We start from the raw sequence: 20,888 nt of genomic DNA, 5'->3' as shown, positions 1-20,888 counted from the left end.
TCCAGTGATTAATGATGTTGAGCGTTCTTTCATGTGTTTGTTGGCAATCTGTATATATTATTTGGAGAAATGTCTATTTAGGTCTTCTGCCCATTTTTGGATTCCTGTTTTTTTTTCTTTGATATTGAGCTGCATGAGCAGCTTGTAAATTTTGGAGATTAATCCTTTGTCAGTTGCTTCATTTGCAAATATTTTCTCCCATTCTGAGGATTGTATTTTCATCTTGTTTGTGGTTTCCTTTGCTGTGCAAAAGCTTTGAAGTTTCATTATGGCCTATTTGTTTATTTGTGTTTTTTTTTCCATTTCTCTAAGAGGTGGATCAAAAAGGATCTTGCTGTGATTTATGTCATAGTGTGTTCTGCCTATGTTTTCCTCTAAGAGTTTGATAGTGTCTGGCCTTACATTTAGCTCTTTAATCCATTTTGAGTTTATTTTTGTGTATGGTTGTAGGGAGTGTTCTAATTTCATTCTTTTACATGTAGCTGTCCAGTTTTCCCAGCACCACTTATTGAAGAGGGTGTCTTTTTTCCATTGTTTATTCTTACCTCCATTTTCAAAGATAAGATGACCATATGTGTGTGGGTGTATCTCTGGGCTTTCTCTCCTGTTCCATTGATCTATATTTCTGTTTTTGTGTCAGGACCATACTCTCTTGATTACTGTAGCTTTGTAGTATATTCATTTTCCTTTGAAACCATTTGCAAAGGAGTCACAAATTATAGCCTTTATTACTGCCTTTGTGTGAGTGTTTGTGTGTGTATATGTTTGAGGATACATATGTGTTCAAGGCCTTTCCATCTACTTTTTAATCCAAGTTCCAGCTAGTCTAGACATTTATCTGGTCAGCCCCATACTTCTTTCCGCTTTTTGTTGTTAGAAACTCATCCAGTCTCCCAAGTTATTTGTGCTTCTTGTTTCACCCATTTACTATCAGCTTCTTTTCTCTACACTCCACCTTCTGTTCCAGCGGTGGGCCAGTATTACAACTTGACTCCCTCCCTATTTTCTTCTATCTACCAGGAGACCACAAACTGAAATTTCTAGTATCTTTACAATTTTCTGACCCCAAATGCCAGAGATTTTTAGTAAATGACCCTGTTTTTCAGTGATGTTACTCTTAATCTTTAAATGTGCGATGTTTTAGAAGTTATTTTCATGAATTCTGTTTTATTTTAAATTCCTGCATATGAACTTTCTTGTACCTTTGAGCATTACATAAACAATGACTTTCCTTAGGTGAATGAACAACTAAAATTTCTGTTGTAGACTTTGAAAAAAACCCTTGAATAGGAAAAAAATGAATAAGTAAATTTATTTACTTTTTAATGACTGAATTCTTGTTTCCAAAATTATATTCCCCTTCTTTATTTTCAAAGTTTATGTAGAGTATCTCAAATACTTTTTTTTCTGTCCGTAGGTTAATGGGTAAGAGTGAAATAGTTCACTATTTGCACACATAATATATTTGGTAATGCCATAATTTAAAATTAACAACTTATCTAGGATTATATTTTAAGGGAATATTTTTACATCTCATAATGTAATAGCTTAGGTAATGACATACAAGTTTAATATGTGAACCTCAAAAATTTTAGTAAATTTCATTTAAAATGGCTTTAAGAATATAAACTGACATGGAAAGTTGGATATAAAATTTTAAAGTATAACCATAATATATATTCTCAAAGAAAGAATTCATAAGTAAATAAAATAATAGCAGTCATTACCTTTAGTGTAACTAAGGTGATTTTATTTTCTTACTTATGCCTTTTGGTATTTTATAATAAAATATTATTAAAGATACTTCTTAATAACACACTTCATATTGTTTCTGTTAACTTAAGAAACTGGAGACTTCTTTAAAAGTAATTTTTTTTCTGTCTATTGTATTGCAATAAAGAAATAAATACAAGTAATCTTAAGCATAAATGTATGATAATTTAGAGAAAGTGTTTCCTCCACGTACACACATGAACATGTATATTAATGGGAATCTCAAAATAGAATCCTGAATTTTGAACAAGATAGAAAGTGTGGTCCTAAGGCACAAAGGCTGTCTTAATGGGGTGACCATTTATTTCAGAGTTTTAAGAGGCAGTAACTCAGTTTCATCACAGTGAATAGGTCAAGTCAAACATAATCCTTTTGTCCAATTGTATTACATGAAATATAAATACAGTGCCAAGGAATGGAAATAATACTCTGTCTGTTGATACATGATAAATTCTTGTGTAATTTTAATTGAAATGAATGATAAATGGAAGAATGGACTTTGTAAATTGCTGCCACAGAAATGGTGTTAATGCATTTGAGTTTGGAATGCAGCAGAGTTCCTGAAGCAAGATATGACAGGTCAGGAGCCTCCCAGATTGCCAGTGTTTTCATTTGAGTTCTGTATTGTCGTTCTCCCTTCAATAAATAAATCTTAAGACATTCTGCTCAAGAAATAAATCTTAAGACATTCTACTTCCCCACCATTCCTTCCCACCCCCAATGCTAACATACTATAAGTCTGCAATCTACTCATAATATCTCTGTTTTCAGAATTACAATTTATTTCTGGAGGAGAGATGGTTAGATTCCTGTGGCAATTGTAAATTCCTCCTTTTATTGCATAAACTCCTTAAGGACAAGAACTATGTCTTATCTACCCCTGGTTATTATTACTTTTTTGTCAATAAGCATGCATACTCACTGATTTGCATTTAGTAGATAGTCAATAAATAATTGGTAAGCAAAGGATTCCTAGGTTTTCTTCATGGCTTGTGGCAAGCCTAGAGACATATAGAAAAGCCTTCAATAGGAACTGAAGCTGTTTCATCAATAGTAACTTCTAACTTGCCTCATTACTGTAGTACTAAAATTCTTAATTAGTTTTCAGTGTATATTTAGACAGCTGGTAATGAAATACAAATTTTAAAGTTTGGTCATTTCCATGACTTTACAAAACTGAGCATGTCTTATAGAAAAGCATTACTTGAGCTAGTCAGATTTTTGACAACGTTGTAATTTATGCAAACAGAAAATCTGCATTAATACAGTGAGCTACTGCTAAGTGCTAAGGTCAGTTGTGCATTTCATACTTCAGCTGCACTGAAAGAATTTTATTGCATTTCATAATCATACCGCAGTGAAAAGGGTTCTTTATGGTGCCACAGACAATTAATTGAGGTACATTACCTTGAAACTTAAAAAGGTCATACGTGGAACATAATCAACACCTCATAACCCCTATTACTGATTACTAAAATGCAAATTAGTGCTCTTCAGTTTCCTTTGAGAAGCATAACTCTTCTTTAGACTTGAATTATATCTTAATTTGCTTACACTCCTAAAACTTAAATGCTTAATTTACTCTTTTCAAATAATGCCAATCCAACTTAAAAAACTGTACATCTGCATTCATACAAAATTCTGTTAGGTTGCAATTAAAAATTATAATTTATAGCAAATCACTTATTTGATGAATCTGTTATCTTTTTCTGCTTATATGTAATCATGCATTTTTATATATGATCCTACAATAAAGGGAGGAAGAGTATACAAAAGGCCAATTTTTGAAATAGAGGCAGTGAGGTAAAGCCCAGGAATCATATATTATAAAGAATGTTATTTGATACTGGCAACAAATCTCCTTACCGTGAACAGATCATTTATTGATTTTCTAAATATAAGACCAATTATTTCACTTTCAACATATATGATTTGGGGAGCAGAACCACTTATTTCAGCCTTACAAACAGAGACAAATTTAGCAAAGAGTGAAGGGGAGAATTCTGTCATATCACATCATCTGAGAAAGTCAGAATTGCCTCATTTTTGCTCTGTTCTCCAAAACCCATTGACATGTCCTGTGAAGTCATAGAGCAGAGAGAACTATCTCTCTACTAACTACAACAAAATCACATATGAATTCACTTCTACCTTTATAAAGCCCAGAGTTGTTCAGCTATGGTAAAAAAGCTGTTGTGATAAAAGACCTCTGAAAGTCTCTTTCCAAAATGAAATCTAGGACCTTTTTAGCTGAAATCTAGGAAGCAATTCAAGTTCATTCATGTGATGAATAAAGAGACTGTATTCAGCAAGTACTTAGAAATCTAGAGTTTATATTCAGGAAAGTTAAATTATGCTTCTACAATGAAGTATTATTAGCTTTATTATTGTTTCCTGAAAAGAAATATGGACATTCTTTCTCACTTTTAAATAGTTAAATCTGGTAGCAGGCCTCTTGGAAAGCAAACACTGTACTTTCTGCCTTATGGTTATGTATTACTGCTTGAGACAGTGGTTCACAGTCCCAGCTACACATTAGAATTACTTTTGGAGCTTTTTAAAAATACAGGTGCTCTGGCAAAAGTTCAGACCTTGAATCAGAATTTCTAAGGGTAAATCATATCTATTTTTTAAGAAGCACCCCTGGATATTTTGTGTATATGCTGTTAAGAATCACTTAAGCATATTTAAAGTCATGATTAAGAGTAAACAAATCGAGTTATTTTGTTGTTTCTATGAGTAAAGAAAAGGTTACATGGTATATGATTTTTAATATTGAGTGTATGTTAATAATGTGCATACATATTTTTGTGCAACGTGGCTCAACATATATTAGTCAAAAATGAAAACAATGAGAATGAAATAATTTTAGCATAATAACCAAACTCGTAGTGTATATCCAGGGTCTGTTTGCTCATAGCTTCTACCTCCTTGCAGGGTGATAAAGCATGGTTACATAAGGGTAGTGTACATACTCAAACATAGATTCCTACCTTATAACCTTGAGAGAAACAATTGCATACACTCTTATGCATATAGATTTCTTGATTCCAAACCCAGCACTTCTGCTCTAGGATATACCTGAAAATCCTCTATAAGATGCCCTACTCTGAAAAACAAGTTAGAGCAATTCTAGCAATAAAGGAAACATCACTTTTATTCATAGACTTGGCATTTTAAAGTCCTTCAAGGTTTTGAGTTGAAAGAATATTCCATCATCAGAAATTCATCTCTAAGCATCAGTAAAACATTTGTAACATTTGAAAACCAATGATGAAAGGTTTGGGATGAAGGAAAGGCCATACTACTATTTCTGAAAATATTTTATTTGAAAAGGTGACACAGCAAGAGAAATATTCTGATAGCAAATATTGAGCTCTGTCATAAAAGCAATTGATGACTGTTGTCATGGTTAGATATAACTTGTACATCATATAAAGGAAATTCTGCATGTTGAAAGTCTTTTCTTATAAATTTTATTGAAAATGTGAGAGGACCATGTATACTATAAGAAAAAAATGAAGATTTCAGTTAAATACCAGTTCAATGATTATGAGATGTAAATAATCAGATATTAACTATTTACATTTTGGGGAAGATTTCTGAAAGTTTCTCTACATATATTGTATAATTTTATATTAAGTTTGTAAATTATATGGAGGAAACAGGAAAAGTAACATTTATCTTAACATATTTTTCAACTTATTATTTTCCATTTGCATTTTCATAAATTTTACATAAGGTATACAAATTTGGTTCCTGGCTATTGTACTGTATGTACAATAGAAAAGAAAATAGAAAGAAAAATCATGCAAAGCTTCGTTAGCAAAAAATGTCAGTGGTATTTTGATGGAGATAGATAGTATTGAATCACTTCGGGGATTATGGACATTTTAAAAATATGAAGTCTTTCAATCCATGAAAACAAAATGTCTTTCCATTTATTTGTGTCTCCTTACATTGCAGGGGAGGTTGAAGCTGTAATTCTAGGGAAAAATATCTGGCCTTTGAAGTGATACAAATCTTACTCAAATCCCATCTCTAATAACTACTACTATTTGTCAGAGCTTGGGCAATTACTTCTATGCTTAGCCTCAATTCTCTTACTTGTAAAATGAGAATCATAATAACTAAAAAGGATTTTGAGGAGCACATTGAGCTAATGTATGCAACATAGTATGGTGTTTGGCATACAGTAGGCACTATATAAATGACAAATATTATTGTTATCATAGCTCAACAGATGTTTTCATTGCCATTTATCTCCATATAAACACTTGCTACTCAAAGTATGATCCACAGAGCAGCAGCATCCACCTGGGGACTTGTTTGTAAGGCAGTATCTCTGGTCCCACCTCAGAACTACTGAATCAGAGGCTGCATTTTATGCTAAATGTTTCCTATTCATATTAAACTTTGGTAAGCACTAGTCTAAACCATCTTAGATTACAAATGGGGTTCATGTTTTTATGTTTATTTTTTACCTCTTCTTTAAAAAAATTCCATTTTCCTTATTTCCTCATCCCATTCTGGAAGTGTAATGCTTAGGACAATATTATTGAGTAAAAATATTCACTTTAGTGAAGAAGTATTCACCAAGGCTGTGAAGAATTTTGAATCAGTGGAATAAAATTGGATGAAACATGTATAAATTGAGTGTAAATTAGCTGCCTGTCCCTATTAACATATACCTGCTTTATTGCATAGAAAATCTTTCTTACTCTTGAAAGAGTTAAACTGGAACATTGCCTTGGGAAGTTTCTCAAGACCAGATATAAGTAATTACAGAAGATATATTTGAAAAGGGTAGAAATGCTAATTGTTCCTTTGTGATTTCTTTTAAAGAGAAACTTTTCAGGGTAGGTTGAAAATGTAATTCTAAGGAAATAGAAGAGTAACACCTAGTTTATGGGTCAAAGAAACTTCTACTCTGCTACTTTATTACTTTTTTTTCCTAAATTTGCTATAGACTCTTGATTAGAGATCATCCATGTAATTGCTAGCATCAGCAAAATTCTTCTATATAGTATATTTTACAAATGACATCTCACCTCTCAAAGTTCTGATTAGTCGATGTTGAAACTTATGTTAAAATGAGTATATGTACTTATCAGTGCTGTTCTTTTTAATGCAAGTTCAGCATTGCTTATCAAGCAATAAAAGGAAAGTTGAAGGACTTTGACAGATTATATTTTCAAATAACATATATTGAGCTAATGAGCATGTGCTTTTATTCTCTTTAACATTAATTGATTTCACTATGTTGGAGAAAATATCTTTACCATAATTCTCCCTGCCTATATAGTTAGTAGAGAACAAACTACCTAGATATATAACGCTTTTAAGTTTTTGATTCAACATTTTCCTTTAAATTCTAAAGTTTTTTTGTTTGTCAGAAAACATACGATATCCTCTGATTCATGCATACAAAGAAAAAATGAAATATTCAATTAAGAAACTGTCACTAGCATCTTCTTGATGTTATTCTATGTTAGTATACCATTTTGAGGAAGTCCAACACTGACTAGAGTAGCCTAATGAATAAGTTGCTTTATTAACTCCCTCTATTCCTTGATGATCATTAGAAGATCATCCTGGCTTATCTGTGGAGGCTTGAACTTAGGCTATCTATTCTAGCTAGTAGATAAGTTCCTATTGTGAAGTTCTGGAATTATTGGGAGATTTATGTAGCCATCAAAGTGGACCTGCAGGTATGGATTATTTAGAATCAAAATCATCCAGATTGACCTAAACTAATCAGATACTACATTATTCATTTTCAGGCCTGGAGTTTACTTGCCCTGAGCCAGGCCAAGACAACCACTACAACATAGTATTTCAAATACTTAATACAAGGCATGTGCTATGGCTTGTTTCTCTTTTCATCTATTCTTTGTTTGCCCCACTATTGCACTGATCATAAAAACAATTTTGTATGAATTATAAAATTAACATTGTACTGACTTTAATTGATAATGGGATGGCAAATAGGTATCTAATGGAAAGGCTATTTAAATAATAGTCATGTCATATTTTCTAATTGTATTCCTATCAGTAGATGGCCTAAAGAAGTAGAATGATACCTGAACATTATCCAATAAGATTTTGACTTGTATTACTTAAATGAATTGCCTTGTCACTAATCTAATCATATGTTATTGTTGAAGTGCTATGCCTGCTGTCTCCTAAGTAAAAATAAAGACAAGAGTGGCACTTTAGTGGAATTTAGGAATAATTATAATCAAATTTAATTTCCAATATTGTATACTAAAGAGAAGATAAATTTAATTTTGTTCTTAAAAACATTAGAATTGTTACAATTTTACTTGTTCCACTGATTTAAAATACAGAGAATTAAAATGAAAATGAAAACATTTCCTTTACCTTTAAGAGAGCAAAAATGGAAACTTTTTTTTTATGAAGTAGAGATCCATAAATGAAAATAAATACAAACCATACAAACAGATGTTTGTTATGCTAAGCAGATAGGAAATTGTGTTTTCACAGTGCAGTGTTTCCAACCAGGATATACAGTCATTATCTGGTATGCTCACTTGATGAGTAAGAAGTGTGGTTCTACTTGCTTTCATGAAATTATCATTAATTCTGTTCCAACAAAAGATGTGAGGAATTATCTCATTTCCCCTGAAAAGCTGAGTTGGAAATAAATTTCTCATATCCTTTAGAAAAGTAGAATGAAGGATCGTTGGAAATACTAGATCCTCTTTAAAAGAGTAACATGAAATAATGTTGATAAAATCAAATAGTGATTTTAGGATAAAATAAATCTGAACAAATTTCATGTTTGAAAAATCTGTTTTGAACTGTGGTCCTCTATTTTATTACAAGTTTAGTAACTTCAGACCCTTAGCATGAGAGTCTTGTCAGTTGGTTATTATTTTCACTATTTTAAGTCAATTTCCATATATTTCAGTTGTTAGAGATATGGACATGTAGTGTTTTGTACCTTGGTCAAAGTCATATACACTGTGAAATTTTTTTCACAGCCCTAACAATGTTCTTGAGGTCTATGAGATGACAGTTTTTATTGGTGTAATTATTTATTATAAATAAACGTCTCTCCAATACTCTGTAATGGACTATAAATGAATCAAAAAAAGGTGGATATATTTATATGTATAACTGATTCACTTTGCTGTACACCTGAAACTAACACAACATTGTAAATCAACTATACTCCAATAAAAATTAAAATAAATAAATAAATGTACGTCTCTCAAAGGGTATATATAGTCTTTGAAGATAAAAAGTATGTGCACATAAAGCATCTGTACTCAGAAGTACACTATGAATTCAGAGGAAAAGTTCAAAATTGTAAAATGTTTTTTTTTCAAAATTTCTGAAAATAGGTTCATAACAAATATTTATTTGAGTCATCTTTTCCCAGGTAACTAGAATTTCATGCCTAAATGTTTCAGGGTTTTGCATAGATATAAATTGAATCATTTAGTCCTCCTTTTTAAATCTACCTTGATGCCTGCTAGTAGAAAAATGCTTACTATTTTAGTGAATATCTTAATATCCCTAGTTATGTCATATTAAAGTATCTGAAGAAGTAATAGGGGCTGTTTAATATTTACAAAAGAAAAATAATGATTTGTTTAAACACAAAATGTTCTTTCTTTGATTTTAAAATGATTCTCTGACATTTTACTCGATCTGCTTTTTTATTGTTCATCTACAGGGTGTTTAGTAGGTTACTATGGTCAAAAACACTATAGGCTTATAAATATAGTAGTGGGTCTTCCCTGGTGGTGCAGTGGTTGAGAATCTGCCTGCCAATGCAGGGGACGTGGGTTCATGCCCCCGTCTGGGAAGATCCCACATGCCACGGAGCGGCTAGGCCCATGAGCCATGGCCGCTGAGCCTGCACGTCGGGAGCCTGTGCTCTGCAAAGGGAGAGACCACAGCAGTGAGAGGCCCGCATACCGCAAAATATAAATAAATAAATTAAAAAAAAAATATATATATATATATATATATAGGAGTGAACTTTAATGTTTGATGAATTTATGCATATTTTAAACCTTCAGTGGAAGCTGTGGACATTCTCTTTAGGGTGTCAATTGAGCCAAAATTTGTTTAATCCAACTAGAAAAATAAGATGAGAATTATTTTCTTTTATAAAAATCTGTATTATGGAACCTAATTCCTATCTAAAATATCAGACAGAGGGGTTCAAAATTGCAGGCTCTAGGATGATATATTTGTTGAAGAATGCACTTTTATAGCTCACTGAAGGAAAAAAAAATGAATAAAAGTTATGAAAGTGAATTTGATAGTCGATATAAAAAGTGCTGGGACAATAATTGGAAAATTGAATCCTTACCAGCATTCACTGTAAAGAGAGTAAAATTTGGCATGCATGAAATGAGGTGTTACTTTATTCATAATTTATTACTCTAAGTGTGTCTGTTTCAGTCCATTTAATTTCACTTTATTGTTGCCCCATCTTTCTTCTTTTCACTCACCCTACTCCTGAAGCCACAGGCGTGCTCACCTCTGCTTTATCCCTCCTCTCTCCCTTCAGTTACCTGCATGCTGAATCAGTCCACTATTACCATAACTTTTTATAAAGTTAAAAAAAAATATTACATGTCATCGAACTTCAAAGAGAGGTAACCATTGTTATTTTTTTAATGTTTTCCTCTAGTCATTTTTGATAAACTTATATTTACAAAGTTGAGATTATACTGTGTATATAATTTCAAGTCCTATGGTTTCATTTCACGTCATAAACATTTTCCATCTCATAATTTTAACAAGCTTGTTTTAATTGCTTCACAATATTCTGTTGTATGAATGCATTCAAATTTGTTTTACCAGTCACTTATTTACATAGTTTTCTTTTTTGTGCTATTAAAATTAACATTGCCCTGAACAGCAATGAACATAATTCTTTGTACACATCTGCATGTTTACTTAGAAAAGGATTCTTAAAAGGAGATTGCTAGGTAAACCTTTTTTTTTTTATGGCTCTTGATATTTTACTAGATTAGTTTCTAGCAAAGAAGTACCGATTTACACCCTCTTCAGCAAAATTGAGGCTTCCATTGTCTTTTTGAAGAAAGTAATTTAGTTCATGCTGTTGGGTTGAATTAAATACTTTTCAGGGTAATATTCATGCTAGATTTGAAGAATTATATGAAATACCCTTCTTACATTACACCTGAGCAGATTAATATTCCTTCTTTAGCTTTCAGAAGGAAACACTATAAACCTGTGGAACTGTGAAGGAGAGTAATCTCTCTTGGGTGCATTTCATGTTTTTGCTTACTATCAAAGTCTGACCTCATTTGCCAGTTACTAGCTGTTTATCCCCATTCTTTAATGTGTAGCTCACATTTTGCCTTTTTAATCTAGTCTTTCTTTACTACTACTTGACCTTTTATGGTCTGGTCACAGCATTTAATTATAGTAATTTAGTATGTTTGTTACTTTTATGTATATATCTCCCATCAAGATTATAAATCACTGCAAAGCAGGGAGCATATTTATATCTTTTATGTTGTGCAGAATGCAAAAAGACAACTTGAAATATTAGTTAAGTTCAATCTCAAGCAGGCTAAAGACTTAGGTTCAATGTAAGAAAAGTAGAAATGTATGCATAGTATATGCCAGTTTCCAAAATGTTGTTCCAGGTATGTTGATAAATGTTTTCTCTGCAAAGAGTGTATGTAGCCATATGCATAAGAAGGTTTATTGAGTGACTTTTCCTAACCTTTGGTATGCTAATGTATTGTGACTTTCTAAGACAATTACTATGGTTTGAAAATATCCTCCAAATTATTTGACCACAAAATTTTGGGTGTGGAATATTAATTATAACTTGAGAAATACTCATGTTTTGTGGCATGGCTTGGGAAATGCTAGAGCTTATTCTTTCTTATAAAAAAATCATGGCTACTGATCATTATCCTTACTGGTTTTTCATTTACTGCTGAAATAATTGAAAGGCATTCTGTGTTAATTTCTACTTCCTTATTTCATCACAGATTTAGATATAAAGAAGTTGGATGCTTTATGTTTTTAAAGATGTAAAAAAATGTTATTACCTTATCTCAGCAAAATTAGGAGGGAAACCCAGATTATGCACCTAGGAGTAAATTCTAACAAGCATTATTAGCTCATGCATGATATAAACATTTACCCTTCTTATGTCAGATAAGTCATATAATTTTTTGTCTGTCCAACTGCTCCTTTTTCAGTAATGTTTCATCGACATGTCTAGATTACATAACTTGTGTGAGATTTTAAAGTGAAAATATATACTAACGGAGGCAATTGTCTTAGGGTACAAAAAAGTTTCTTCAGTGCCAGAATTTCACATCCTTTAACTCTCTAAAGCATAGGGGCAGTGGGGATCTGGATGAGGTCCCCTTCAGAGCACACATTTCCAGATTCCATCAAATCTCTATATTCTTTTTGATTAGGTGGCATTTTCAGGTTTTTTTCATCATTCAATGTAATAATAATAATAACAGTAATAATAGCTAAAATCATTTGAATTATTAATATTTGCCCAGAAATATTTTAACCATTTGCACATATTAATTCATGTAGTCCTCAAAACAAATTCAAAATCTGGCACTACTATTATTCCCATTTAATGGAAATGGAAACTGATACACAAAGAGGCTATTTGACTGAGATTAAACAGCTCGTGACTAGCAAAGCTGGGATTCCAATGCAGTCAGTTTGAATTCAGAATCTATGCATTTAACTACTAGGGCTATAGTACCAATTTTATAGACAATTGGTGACCATCATCCTTTTGACTTCTGAATGATATTTGGCACACTTATAATAAATAGTGATCATAGCTTTTATATTGAAAAGTTATTTTTTTCTACATTTGATGAATACATGTTCAACTCTTCAAGGAAAAATGACCAAAGTAAAGCCTATTTTCAAGTTTTTTATGACTTAATATGTTACTTTAAAAAATACCATAGCTCTTTATTATTAAGCTGAATATTAAAACAGTGTGATACTCCAAGATGGAAACTGTTTACAAACCCACTATTAACCCACATTTAACCAATGCATTGTATATTTCCGTTATGGGGAACTGTGCAGAGGTACTAGAATCAGTCTCTGACTGGGGAAACGTTTAGGTTCACATTCTTCTGAGTCATGTTCTCAAGATGGAGCCTCATTGCATTGTTTGAGAAACTCCTAGAACAGAAGTCACACTCACTTCAAAATTTAAGTAGGAAACTGCAATCCAAAGCTGTGTATCATAGATAAATTATGTAAGTGCATGTAGTTTAGAGACAGACTGTCTGGGATTAAATCTGGTTCCAGTACTTATTACCTTGTGAACTTGGGCAAATCATTTTAAGTTCTGTGGTTCAATTTCTTCATCTGAAATATGGGGAATAATAACAGTATCTGTTTCATAGGGCTATAGAGAGCATTAAATGAATTAACCTATGAAAAGTGTTAGTACAGTGCCTGGTTCATATTAAGACTTTATAAATATTAACTATTATTATATGGCATGACAAGGATTCACTAGTGAATTTTACTTTGTTTTTATATCCTAAAGTAGAAACAGGAGATGCAATAGTAACTTTGACTTGCTTTCTATTTTCTCCCTTTAGATTCTGGTTCTTGTACCCAAATGGGTAAACAAGCACACACACACACACCCTCCCCACCAACAATTCTCTTCATATCACTTTTTTTTTCTTGCATAAAAATCACTGATTGATAATCTAAGGAAGAGAGCTTCAAAGTAGAAAGGTAAATCCTGGGACATACAGAAGAACCTCAAAACGCAGTGTCACCTAAGGGTGATTTTCTTGTGAGCCCGTAGATTGAACCACATTAAAAAAAATGTTTGTTTTTGATCATGTTACTCTTTTGCAATTACAGTAAAACCTTACCATACTATGACAGGATATATACAAAATTCAGTCACTAACAATGGAGGTATTGTTATTATGACCTTAATAAATGACCACCAATAGCTACCCTAGAAGGTAGCACAGGGTCTCGTTGCACTATCCAAATCTGTCCTGATTATGCTTAAAATTTGGTGTTACTTGATGGTGATTATCTACTCTGTAATTTTTGAACTTTAATGAGATATAATTGATATATAACATTGTACATGTTTAAGGTATACAGTGTGATGATTTCATACATGTATATATTATGAAATGATTACCACAAGATTAATTAACACATCAATCACCTCTTATAATGACTTTTTATGGTGAGAACAATTAAGATTTACTCTTCTGGCATCTTTCAATTATATAATACAGTATGGTTATCTATAGTCAATATGCTGTACAGTAGCTTTCCAGAACTTATTTATTTTACATATGGAAATTTGTACCCTTGGACAAATATCCCCATTTCCCCCACTCCCCAGCCCCTGATGATGACCATTCCACTCTCTGTTTCTATGACTTTGGCTTTTTTAGGTTCTACATATAAGTGAGATTATACAGTATTTTACTTTTTCTATCTGGCTTATTTCATTTAGCATAATGCCTACAAGGTCCATCCATGTTATTACAAATGGCAGTATTTCTTTTTTATGGCTGAATAATATTTCATTGTGTATGTGTGTGTTGTGTGTGTGTGTATATGTATGTATGTATGTATATATATATATGTGTATATATTCCACATTTTTTAATCCATTCATATGCCTTGGCTATTGTGAATAATGCTGCAGTGAACATGGGGGTGCAGATATTGCTTTGAGATAGTAATTTTATTTCTTTTGTGTACATACCCAAGCAGTGGATTGCTAGATCAGATGGTAGTTCTATTTTTATTTTTATTTATTTATTTGTATTTCTTTTCTTTCTTTCTTTCTTTTTTTTTTTTTTTTTTTTTTTTTTTTTGCGGTACGTGGGCCTCTCACTGCTGTGGCCTCTCCCATTGTGGAGCACAGGCTCTGGACGTGCAGGCTCAGCGGCCATGGCTCACGGGCCTAGCCGCTCTGTGGCATGTGGGATCTTCCTGGACAGGGGCACGAACCCATGTCCCCTGCATCGGCAGGCGGACTCTCAACCACTGCACCACCAGGGAAGCCCCTATTTGTATTTCTTAATCACAAACTGCTAATCCATTCCTCCCCCCACCACAAGGAACAACAAGGTTGTTCTTTATGTCTGTAGATCTATCTCTGCCCTGCACACAAGTTCATTTGTATCATTTTTATAGATTCCACAAATATCAAATATCATATGATATTTGTCTTTGTATGGCTTACTTCACTTAGTATGATAATCTCTAGATCCATCCATGTTGCTGAAAATGATATTATTTCATTCTTTTTTATGGCTGAGTAATACACCATTGTGTATATGTACCACATCTTCTTTATCCATTTATCCTGTTGATGGACATTTCGGTTTTTCCCATGTCTTGGTTATTGTAAATAGTGCTGCTATGAACATTGGAATGCATGTATCTTTCCGAATTATAGTTTTCTCCATATATATGTGCAGGAGTGGGATCGCCAGATCATATAGTAACTCTATTTTTAGTTTTCTAAGGAACATCCATACTATTATCCATTGTGGCTACACCAATTTACTTAATTTACTTAGTGTTGCCACCAACAGTATAGGAGGGTTCTTTATCCTCCACACCCTCTTTGGCATTTATTATTTGTAGACTTTTTGATGATGGCCATTCTGACCCATGTGAGGTGACACCTCATTGTAGTTTTGATTTACATTTCTCTAATAATTAGTGATGTTAAGCATCTTTTTATGTGTTTGTTGGCCACCTGTATGTCTTCTTTGGAGAAACGTCTGTTTAGATCTTCTGCCCATTTTTTGATTGGGTCGTTTGATTTTTTGATATTGAGCTGCATGAGCTGTTTGTATATTTTGGAGATTAATACCTTGTTGGTCACATCATTTATAAATATTTTCTCCCATTCCATAAGTTTTCTTTTTGTTTCGGTTATGGTTTCCTTTGTTGTGCAAAAGCTTTTGAGTTTCATTAGGTCCCAATTGTTTATTTTTGTTTTTATTTCCATTACTCTAGGTGATGGATCCACCTGTGATTTATGTCAAAGAGTGTTCTTCCTATGTTTTCCTCTAGGAGTTTTATAGTATATGGTCTTACATTTAAGTCTTTAACCCATTTTGAGTTTATTTTTATGTGAGGTGTTAGAGAATGTTCTAATTTCATGCTTTTACATGTAGCTGTCCAGTTTTACCAGCGCCACTTATGGAAGAGACTGTCTTTCCTCCATTGCATTTTCTTGTCTCCTTTGTCATAGATTAATTGACCATAGATGCATGGGTTTATTTCTGCATTTTCTATCCTCTTCCATTGGTCTATATGTCTGTTTTTGTGCCAGTACCATACTGTTTTGATGACTGTAGCTTTGTAGTATAGTCTGAAGTCAGGAAACCTGATTTCTCCAGCCCCCTTTTTCTTTCTCAATGTTGCTTTGGCTATTCATGTTATTTTGTGTTTCCCTACAAATTTAAAAATTTTATATACTACTTCTGTGAAAAATGCCATTGGAAACTTGGTAAGGATTGCATTGAATTTATAGATTACCTTGGGATAGTAGTTCTATTTTTAATTTTTTTGAGGAAACTTTATAGTGACAGTTTTTCCATAGTGGGTGTACCAATTTACAATTCCACCCATGGTGCACAAGGTTTCCCTTTTCTCCACACCCTCAACAAACACTTCTTATATTTCATCTCTTGATAATAGCCATTCTGATAGGTATGAGGCCATATCTCATTGTGGTTTTGATTTGCATTCCCCTGATGATTAGTAATGTTGACCATCTTTTCATGTACGTGTTGGCCATTTGTGTGTATCTTTGGGAAAATGTCTATTCAGGACCTTTCCTCATTTTTAATCTGATTTTTATTATTATTATTATTTTGTTGCTGAGTTGTATGGGTTCCTTATGTATTTTTGATATTAACCCCTTATCAGATAGTTTGGAAATACATTTCCCCATTCCATAAGTTACCTTTTCATTTTGTTGACTGTTTCTTTTGTTGTGCAGATGTAGTTTTAGTTTGATGTAGTCCCACTTGTTTATTTTTGCTTTTGTTGCTTGTGCTCTTACTGTCATATCTCCAAAATCATTGCCAAGACCAATGTCAAGAAGCTTTCCCCCTATGTTTCTGTAGGAGTTTTGTAGTTTCACGTGTTACTTTTAAGTTATTATCCATTTTGATTTAATTTTTGTGAATGTTATAAGATAAGGATCCACTCTCATTCCCTTGCATGTGAATATCCAGTTTCCTCAACATTATTTATTGACAAGACTATCCTTTCCCCATTGACTATTCTTGGCTCCATTATCAACTATTAGTTGACCATATACATGTGCTTATTTCTGGGCTTCATATTCTCTTCCATTGACCTATATGTCTGTTTTTGTGCCAGTACTAAGTTATTTTGATAACTATATACTATATAAATACATGCCATTTATATTATAGTATGAAATCAGGAAGTATGATGCTTCCAGCTTTGTTCTTCTTTCTCAGGATTGCTTTGGTTATTTGGTGTTGTTTGCTCTTCTATATGAATTTTAGGATTATTCTCCTATTTCTGTGAAAAAATGCCTTGGAATTTTGATAAGGATTGCATTGAATCTTTAGATGGGTTTTGTAGTATGGACTTTTTAACAACATTAACTTTCTGGTCCATGAACATGGGTTTCTCTCCATTTATGTGTGCTTTCTTCAACTTCTTTCATCCGTGTCTTATAGTTTCAGTGTACAGAATTTTCACCTCTTCCGTTAAATATATTCCTAAGCATTTCATCATTTTTGACACTATTGTGCATGGTATCATTTTCTTTATTTCTTTTTCAGATATGTCATCATTAGTGTATACAAACACAATTGATTTTCTTTTATGTTGAATTTATATCCTGAAACTTTACTGAGTTCATTTATTAGTTCTAACAGTTTTTTGTGCAGTCTTTAGAATTTTCTGTGTTCAGGATTATGCAAACAGAAATGACTTTATTTCTTCCTTTCTGATGGGGTGTCTTTTATTTCTTTTTCTTACCTGCACTCTCTGTCTGGGACTTCTGGTAATATGCTGAATAGAAATGGTGAGGAGGGCACCCTTGTCCTGTTCCTGATCTTAGAGGAAAATCTTTCAACCTTTCACCTTTGAATACCATGTTAATTGTAGGCTTGTCATATATGGATTTTATTATGTTAAAGTATGTTCCTTCTACACCCATTCTATTGAGGGTTTTTATCATGAAAAGGTGTTGAATTTTGTCAAATGCATTTTCTGCTATTATTGAGATGGCCATATGATTTTTACCTTTCATTTGATTACTGTGGTGTATTGCATTGATTGATTTGTGTATGTTGAACCATCCTTCCATTCCAGGGAAAAATCTCAGTTGATTCCAGTGGCAGGAGCTGGGCTGGCAGCATGCAGGTACACATCTGCAGGGGATAACTATAGCCAAGTATATCAGTGCAGGCCAGTGACAGGAGAGAGGCCCACTAGCAGCTGTGGTGGCCTTGTTGTCAGCATGCATTCATACAGCTATAAGGGTTAGCCACAGCCATGCACAATATAGTGGGGGTCGGAGGTGGAGCTCTAGGCTAGCATCTTTCACATGCTCAGTGCAGAAACCAGGGCTGGCTTCAGATGTGTGTCCTGAGCTCTGGTAGGGGCAGGGAGGCAGGAGTTGTGAGGGACTCAGGAAGCTGATGTCTGCAAGTGCAAAAATCTGTCAGGGGTGTGTGTGTGTGTGACAACTTCAGTGGCAAAATTTGTAGGGTGTCTATGGTGGCTGTGCTGGCTATTGGTTTCCTTCATAGCAAAAACTTCTGGCGTCCTCTGCAGAGCAGTCTGTTGGGGTCTTCAATGAGGTCCTCAGTAATGAAAGCTGGAGGGGTCTGTAGTATCTGCAGGGATGGTTGGTGGTCCTCTGTGGCAAAGACTGCTAGGGTTCTCTGCATAGTGGGCAACTAGGAACTGTGGTTGCTCACACTACATAGCTGATACTGGTAGACCCTGCCCTTCTTCCTTGTTCCTAGACGTTTCTAGATGTCTCAGCTTTGCTGGTCTCTGGTTAGGTAAAACAAAAGAGGGTCCTTTGTCCAGTGCCACAAAAGGCTGGGGGTACTGATCACTCACCTCACCCTCTTATTCCTAGTGTGAGGAACTCTGTTGGACTGGGGTGTTCCCTTGGGACTAAGCAGTGCTGGCCTGGGACATGGGATGATGCAGACAAAATGAAACTGTTCTTTCTACTCTTTTTGTGCAGTTATTCTCAAGACTTTTGTTTCACTGTGTTACTGACTCTTAACCCCTGAGAACTCTAAGAGCTATTTTTGTTTGGAGTTTTTATGACTGTTGAAATACAGTTCACCTCTGAGCAATGTGGGGCTTAGGGGCAGTGACCCCCCCCCCGTGCAGTCAAAAATCCACATATAACTTGATTCCTCAAAAACTTACTGTTGACCAGAAGCCTTACTGATAACATAGTTGATTAACACATATTTTTATATTATATATATTATATACTATATTCTTACAATAAAGTAAACTAGAGACAAGAAAATGTTATGAAGAAAGTCTTAAGGAAGAGAAAATACATTTGTAATACTGTATTGTATTTACTGGTACCATAAGTTTACATCATCTGTTTGCAAGATGAATCATGTTGTCTGTCAGTACCTTCACCACTATTGTCTTATATGATACAATATACTGTACATGTTATCCGTATTACTATAACTAGACATCTAAAATGAAAAGATAATGTAAAGAGAAATTCATACATATTTACAGGTATAACGATTCATGCATTGATAACAAAGAAGCTGCCATATGATTGCTTTATGGTAGCCTAGTGTAATCAATGGTGCCATATAAGGTCTGTAAGTGTGTGCTAAAGTTTTGGTAAATTTTAACTTTTTAAATAGATTTGTGTGCTTTTTGGGTAGCAAATGATAAAATAGACTAGTGTCTATGTATATTTTATGCATTCATGACATACTAACTTTTTCTTAATTTTTCAGTATTTCTAGGATATGTCGTACATCTTCAAGTTTTTTCATATTGTCACAAATCTCCAAATTTTTTTCCAAAATATTTATTGAAAAAAATCCACATATCAGTAGACCAATGCAGTTCATACCTGTGTTGTTCAAGGGTCAGCTGTACATTGTTAAATAAGAGTGGAATGAAATAATACAACTTTAGAGGAGGAAGACATCTCTGAATTCAGGTGTGTTTAAGGATTTCTTAAGATAGGAGGAACTTTTACATGAACCTTGGAGAATAATTATGATTGGGAAGGTAACAATAGCATTCCAGATGAATAGACAGACTAAATAAGGGCATAGAAGCAGAAATTCAGATGTCATTAATGGGGAATAGGAATGATGTGGGAAACCAAATGATGGGCACACTTTTATAAACAGAACGTAGGAGGCGGGATATTAGTTATTGGAATGGGAATGGAGGTAAAAATATCAGGGTAAAGGGCATCTTGTGGGTGATACTTGGGAAAGGTATGATGGTCCTATGAGCACATTGCTTCTTTTACATTAGCAGAGGGAGAACTAATTACCAACCACTTCAGATATGAATATGTGCCCAGCTGGCAGTGCCTTTATTTCTATGCTGATCGTCTTTGTGTTACACCCACTCCTAACAACACAAGCAACAGAGAAAAAATTACAGTGGAATGAAAACTACTTGTTTATTAATTTTAACTTGAACTTATGTAACTACACTAGGTAATTTTATTTAAAATAATGTATATTTCCATATAGAAACAAATGATTCTTTGAAAATTTTGCTTAGGACAACACCTTAGGGTTTATCCAAGGCAGTATGAAATAGACTTAAGTTCACCATCTGTTGGATGTTATATTAGATAGAGAAGGAGAGAAGTCCTCGATTTTAGAATGTTTTAATTAATTTTATTTGAAGGAAAAATTACCTTAAATAAGGCAGATTAATCACATTTCTGAATGTTTAAAGGAGCAGTGATCCACATTTATGACCCCTGATACCAAATTCTGCACAGTGTTTGCTGATTAGTGTTATTAGTCAAATTGAAATAAGATTGTACTGAGAATTGTTGAAGGGAC

Source organism: Mesoplodon mirus (assembly GCF_964341445.2).
Source record: "Mesoplodon mirus genome assembly, chromosome: X".
In the NCBI taxonomy this organism is placed as follows: Eukaryota; Metazoa; Chordata; class Mammalia; order Artiodactyla; family Ziphiidae; genus Mesoplodon; species Mesoplodon mirus.
This window is presented reverse-complemented; position numbering follows the sequence as displayed.